Below are 6,865 nucleotides of genomic sequence, written 5' to 3'. Positions count from 1 at the left end.
AGCCCCCTTTATAAGTTTCGTTAAAATCTGATAGTGGCAAAACCGCGAGAAAATATCAAAATTTTTATTTCTTGCTTGACAAAAATTTAACACAAAAGGTCTCAAAAGTCAAATTTGCCCTCGTGTAAGCTGGCCTTTTTCGCTGACGTAGAGCGAGGAATGAAATTACTGAAATCTAGGTGTGTCAACACAACAATTGATTATGAATTTATGCATCGCTGCATAGCCAATTATCCTTCAAACAAAAATCAGTCAAATGTTATATTCATAATGTATAGCAGCTCGAGACGAGAGAATAGCAGTCCCTGGAATATGGCGCATTGCAGATAACAAGAGCCGAGGACAAAACGATCAGTTTTCGATAAAATATTGCAAATAATCCAAGTGTGTAATCACATTTGATCAAATTTTCTGTTGTTAAAGCTCCAAGCTTTAATCTGCACGCTAGTCTATCGTAATAGTTTTACGTCAGAGAGTGTGATGACAATCTTATCTTTCAGGTTTTCAGGTCGATGAGGTTGCTTGACCCGCGAAACACACTGAAAAACCTCGGAAAAATCTGCTGCTAATTAAACGCCACTATAAATATCTAATTCTCATATAGTTTTGAAGGCTAGTAAGTTTGTAATTTAGAATTTAGATTTCATCATTTTGACAACTGGTCGATATTTGTTACTTGTTAACAATAGCGTGCGTGTCCTGAAAACATAAGTTGAGAGAAAGTGCTCTCTAACTTGGTTTAAGTTAGCAATTCGCACGTACAAAATCAATTTAAGTAACTAGTTGGTTCAATTTAACAAAGACAATACAAGAAACAAGAGGGTGAAATGTATCTAGAACGTGGAAAACTGAAAAAAGCTCAGTTATTACAACGAACAAACCATTTTTGGTATAATAGCAAGCTTTCATCCATTTTTGTTTCAAAATATTGAAATTACTCCCTAAAATTTAGGGATATTCGTGAATAGGTTGTCATAAATTTGGTCAAGTTGGTTTCTGGTGACAAACAAAAGATATCGTATACTCTAAACTGATAGATTTTACTTTTTTGACATCTTGGTGAAAAAACAAGAAAAGTACTAGAATCGCTATGCTAAAATTTGTAAATTGTTGGGTTGGTATCGCGATACGTCTTGATATTCCTACGCGGACAATGTTTTGACAGAATTTTGAAACATCATTATTGCAAACTTTTTTAAATGGTTAATGAAAAAATTGATAACTGTATTTATTTTATTTGTTATATTCCAATTTCAAAAGTACTACTTTCTAGGCGGAGGATGTCGGCAACCTAGTTACTTTTCTGTCACTTTTCTGACTATAACTAGTGTCAAAATTTAGGTTAAGTTACCTGTCAGCTTGTATAAATAATTCAATTAATAGTAGACAGCAGGTTGACAAAAAAACGTCAACCGTCAACAACAAGGGATAACCAATCCTAGGTATTCAAAATTACTTCTGAAAATTCTAGTTACAAACAATATGAAAAACGTAATTTTCCTAAAAATTCAAATTCTAGGTGGTAATTTCTTGTTGACAAATCTGCTTTTTGTTACTAAGAACAAAACGAAAATGCGTTGAAACTATACTCTTTCTTATATTAATGTGCATCAAGTAGGTTGTAGAAGTCTAAATGCATCTTTAATTTAAAGGCCAATTCACACAGAAAGTGTCATTAATGTCATTCAGAACAAATTTAATCACATCAATAATGACAAAAATCTTTATGTTTGTTCCCCTATGTTAATTACGTTGTTAATTTTAATTATTTTTTGCTACCTGGGGTACACATTTATTTAAAAAAATATATTTTTAAGGAAGATTGAGGTTAGGATTGTTTGAATTTTCGCATGGTTGCCACCCTAAAATGATCCTTCGATGCACAAATAATTGCAAATAATTTTCAATGTCCAATAACTGAAACGACTAATACATTAGTAAAATTACGTTTATGACCCATAATTCTGGTCATAAATTAACTTTTTCCTGTGTTTTAGAACACAAAAGTCGTAAATCTTATGCTGCATGTAATTACAATGAGAAATTGTAGATTTTTTAATGGAATAACGTTTTATTTCGCAATATGCATAAAATTTCCTCAATTTTTTAGACCAAACAAAAATAACTTCATGATTTTGCCTCTTTATCTTGATTTTTTGAAACTTTGTTATACAAAAATAAAAGAAAACGATGTTTTTTTTTATATTCTACATCTATTTTGTTGTCAAATTGGCAATAGACACTTGATGTGGCAACACTGACTATTACTTAATACAGGGTGTTTCACATAATTTTACGAGGCTTGCGCCTTTAAGATGCAATCAATAATACATATTCCGATACGAACTCGATTAAAAATTTTGAAAAATTGAATAATCTTTCCTAGTTTGTTCACCCTTTGAAAAATTACAACGTTTTTAGTTAGTTGGTGATTAAGATAAGTAAACTAGAATCATATTCATGCCGTCTCTTGATAGAACAAATGATAATTGTTTCTGAAAAACTGCAGTTTATGACTATTAATGAAACAGTGATTAGTTTGACAACTACTGTCATGGGTATCCAAAAATTAAATAATTAAAAGTGTATTTTTTTATGTAGTGTTTTGTGATTTTTGTATATTTGGTATACAAAAATACATTAGGCGTACATTAGGCGCAAGCCTCGTAAAGTTGTGTGAAACACCCTGTATTACCAATCAATTTTTTAATAAAACCTCAAAAAATAGTGTGTATTTTGTGTTGCATAAGTCTAACCATTGACATAACGTAAATACTATTATTTAGCTTTTGTTTTGCGACATTAAAACAAAGGAAGCAATGTAATTACGTTAAATGACACGTTGAACAAGAAAACATGCTTAAAAGTGTTAAATAAACCTATAATTTAGAGTAAGATACACACGCATTATAAATCAATACACCTATGATAAACGCGTCGCCCTCTATTGAAACACGAAAAAATGTTCCTACTTTACCGACCGAGCGATTTTGCTGAAACAAACTGAAAATACTAAACAAAAATAGAATAATTTTTATTACTACTTTAAATTAGCAAAATGTTACACTCGGTGCGTTAATTTAAGCTATTACTTGTGTAAAAAAAATGTAAAACTCACCTAAATAACTGGCACACATTTTGGTGGTAGTGTCACGTTTTTCGTCCTTTAGCAGTCTTCTTTATACACAAGACTTATCAAACAAGTTATTTTAAATATTATACAGCTTGTCCAACAAATGACAAAACATTGGTACAAAATACAACAGTTAACCTAAATGTAGAACTAATGACATTTACACATGATACAAAATAGTTGAGGCAGTGAGAACAAAGCCAACAGGAGCAACACTCTTTTCTAAAACTGAAAATCCGATTATTTTTTTTCTCTTACAACAATTTCAAAACCAATTGGAAATAAAAATAACAAAAAAAAAACATTCACATCGTACAAAAATTGCAAAACTCACATTATACAATAACGAATAAATTAAATAAAGTTGCGAGAATTTTTATTTGTTTTCTCATTGAATTGTTTTCATCACAACCACTGAAGCAATTACCCGACTAACGCCATGTTTACGCCAACTTCATTGCGTTTGCGTGGTCTTGTTTTGGCACAGTCAATGCGCCAAAATTAAAATAAATCTGTCTCGAATAAAACGCCTTCATCATATTTCAATCTCGTAAAAATACACAACAAGGCCTAAGAAAGTTGGCTTGAAAACAGAACTGCCACCATACCGGAACCAAATTCCATTATTTATGTAGGTACCCCTGTTTCACCCCACAACTAATCCTCTTAAAAGCATTAAATCTTTGATACTAGAGTTAGTTAACTTTAGCTCAAGTGCTTATTATTTAGGGTCGAGAAATCTGAATTGGGACATTTATTTTTTTTAAGTTGAAACAATTGCAAAACATTTTGTGTGTACTTTTACGTTGTAAAGTCCGTGACAAGAATACCTTCATCGGCTATTGAATAGGTATAGTCAGCTACATTGATTAATTTATCATTAAGGGTTTGCTCATGCGTCATAAGTCGTGAGGTTTATTTATAATCGTATACTATATGTTTTTTCTATGTAAATGAATAACGGCCAATAATAACCACAGCCGATTACGACATTTTTATACCAACTCTAACGACAACTTTTATGTTTTGGACGGAAACTGAAACGTCCACCAATAAAAAAGTAGGATTTCAGGTGGCAAATATGCGATATTGTCTTTTCGTATAAACAATTACTTTTATTTTTACCAAGCACTCCATTGTTGCCAACTTGGAATTTTTTATTAATCCTAGCGGATTTTGAGAATTAATAAACAGACTCGAGAAATGTCTTAACTACTGGTGACTTTCTATTTCTTGAGAAAATTGTAAATTCGAGTCAGTTTGGTACCCAAAAATGTAATGACAGTAACTATAGAACGTTTCATAATGACTGACATCTCGGTAGGCATTGACTAGACTTCAATTTTAGTTCCAAAAAAGTTACTAAACATTCTTTAGATCGCGAAAAATGACATAACATAGCCTATTTGTCCACAAGGAATGTGGAAGAAACGTCAAACAAAAAGGAAATTAAAAAGGAAAAGCACAAAAACCAATTAAAAAACGACAAAATTCACAAAACACAAAGCAGTGGTTGCAATTGTACAAAAATGAACAACCTATAACTCTCTAACTACAAATGTTGCCACCTTAAATTTGAATTTCCATAACCTACCGAGATGTTAATCATTTTGAAACGCCCTATAAAAAAAATTTTTTTGCAACTTTTTAAATATATTTTTTGCTTGTTTCATTAGAAAAATAAAAGCTTAGGGCCAGCTTTATAATCGAATTAAAAAGACTTAAAAATTAATATTGGTTTAGAATGTGTTATTTTTTTCAACAAAAACCAAGTAATCCGCACAATCTAAACAACATTTAATTTAAAGCTCCTTTAAATTTTATTATGAAACTGACCCTGAGTAAGTTTTTTTATAAAGTTCTGGTATTATTTGTCATTGTTTTAAACTTGGTTTTGAATGAAAACATTTTGGAAACTTTGGAAAAAAGCAGTTGGCGACACTGGTTTTAACGTTTTCACTACTAGCAATTTTTTTATTTTAATAAAAGACAGTGGAACCTGGTGTTCCGGTTCTTGATTGAAAAAAATTAAACTCTAATAAAAAGGTCTCAAAAATTGAAAAAAGAAAACACAAAACCGGTACCTATTAATTAAAAAAATTAGAAACAAATGACTGTGCAACTTCTAATAAATTACAAATTATTGATTTTAAAATCAAATGTATGAAAAAATTTAGAAGGCAAGTATAGAACGTTTCAAAATGATTGACGGTAGGTCATGGAAATTCAAACTTAAGGTGGCAACATTGGTACTTTCACAGTTTTATATTGTTTTTAATCTTTGTACGCTACTGGTTAAAGTTACGTCTATTTCACAATTTGTTACATTTGTCGTTTTTAAGAGGTTTTTTGTGCATTTTTTTCCCATTTTTCTGTTTCTTCTATATTCACCAAAACCATACATATTTCTTTTGGACAAAAATTAATTATGTTATTTTTTCTGACAGAATTCAACTGAAATGTAATTTTTTTAAGTATTGTGATCTAAAAAATGTTCACATTACAAAATTTTTGGAACTAAAATTAAAGCCTGATTTACATTGTCAAAGCCTAGCAATCATTTTGAAACGTTCTATAAAGTCTGTTTTTTCAATTGGTAATTTTTAATAAATGAAGTTGGTAGTTCTGGTTTTTGATTTAATTTGAAAACAATGTCATTTATAAACGTCAGACTCAAATAAACATTGACAAAAAAATTAAACACATTTTTTCAATTACCTAAAGGATAAAACAAAATTGCAAAAGCAGCTTATTGTAATCGTGTGTAAAAAGTGCCACACCTCAGAACAATCGATATACAAACAATTAAAGGTCAATGTTTCAATTATGTGTGGTGTGGACTAGAAAATTCACCTACAGAACAAAGTTGAGTAGGTGACAAGAATGTGTTTAGAATTTTTATCAGAATTAATGGAACGCAAAAAAAAACACAATAATTTACAAAAAAGTATCTTTATTAAAGGAATCACACTGTATAATAAAATATTTTTTTGGGATCAAAAACAAAAAAATTATCAAATGTTGGCAATAATGGTTATCGTTGTCATCTATGATTGACATTTCATACTAAAAATTTCATGTATTAAATCCATTTTTTTTTTTTTTAATTTTTGTTTGGAGCTAATTTTGAGTTAATTTAATTAATTTGAAGTCTAATTTAGACATTGTGTTGCCAACCTGAACACATGTAACTTTCCTAGCGCAAACTAGCAAATTTGAGACAATTTAATTAGTTGGACTAAAAAATACTGTGTATTATACATCCAAAAACTGTTTTAAGTGCTTGCAAATTGACTGTTTTTAACCTTGTGGTACAAATAACCTGTTTTAGTACCGTGCGATCATTTAAATAATAAATTAGAGCAAGCTGTGGATTTTGAATCAGGTTGGCACTACTAATGTTGACACTTTGATTTGAAATTTGAATTGTCAAAGTGGCATTTCAAAATGTTTCAATTAGAGCATAAAATTTTTCTTACTGAGAGTTATTTGAAACACGCCGAACGGCAACAGAATGGTGAATGGATGTATTCTGTAGATCATTGCCTTAATGATTTTCAAAATGCTTTCCCCAATTTTCCTATGGATTATCAAAAATTGGTCCATCAAATTTATTTATGTGTCGCAAAATTTCGTTTTGTTGGGACTGTTGGACGAAAAACCGGTAGCGGAGCGCCCAAAAAAAGAACTCCTGAGATTGTGGAAGATGTTGCAGCAAGAATGGAACAGTCT

The 6,865-nt window shown here is 30.4% G+C and overlaps 2 protein-coding genes across 2 annotated transcripts in view; both read right to left on the bottom strand.

The window, feature by feature from the left end:
* The window catches only part of LOC123007904 (neuronal calcium sensor 2), a 45,936-nt gene extending 42,544 nt beyond the window's left edge, over window positions 1–3,392 (bottom strand). The window contains exon 1 of the mRNA XM_044403420.1: window positions 3,119–3,392. The gene's annotated coding sequence lies outside the window, so the exon portion shown is untranslated. The remainder of the gene's footprint in view (window positions 1–3,118) is intronic.
* Window positions 1–3,591, bottom strand: part of LOC123007895 (neurocalcin homolog) — a 56,110-nt gene extending 52,519 nt beyond the window's left edge. The window contains exon 1 of the mRNA XM_044403400.1: window positions 3,468–3,591. The gene's annotated coding sequence lies outside the window, so the exon portion shown is untranslated. The remainder of the gene's footprint in view (window positions 1–3,467) is intronic.
* Between the last annotated feature and the right edge of the window lie 3,274 nt (window positions 3,592–6,865).

This window comes from Tribolium madens, unplaced genomic scaffold (genome assembly GCF_015345945.1).
Source record: "Tribolium madens isolate multiple individuals breed KSU strain unplaced genomic scaffold, Tmad_KSU_1.1 Scaffold_11;HRSCAF=98;Tcas5.2_LG3b, whole genome shotgun sequence".
NCBI classification, from domain to species: Eukaryota; Metazoa; Arthropoda; class Insecta; order Coleoptera; family Tenebrionidae; genus Tribolium; species Tribolium madens.
Note: the sequence above shows the minus strand (reverse complement) of the source record. Positions and strands in the feature narration are given on the sequence as shown.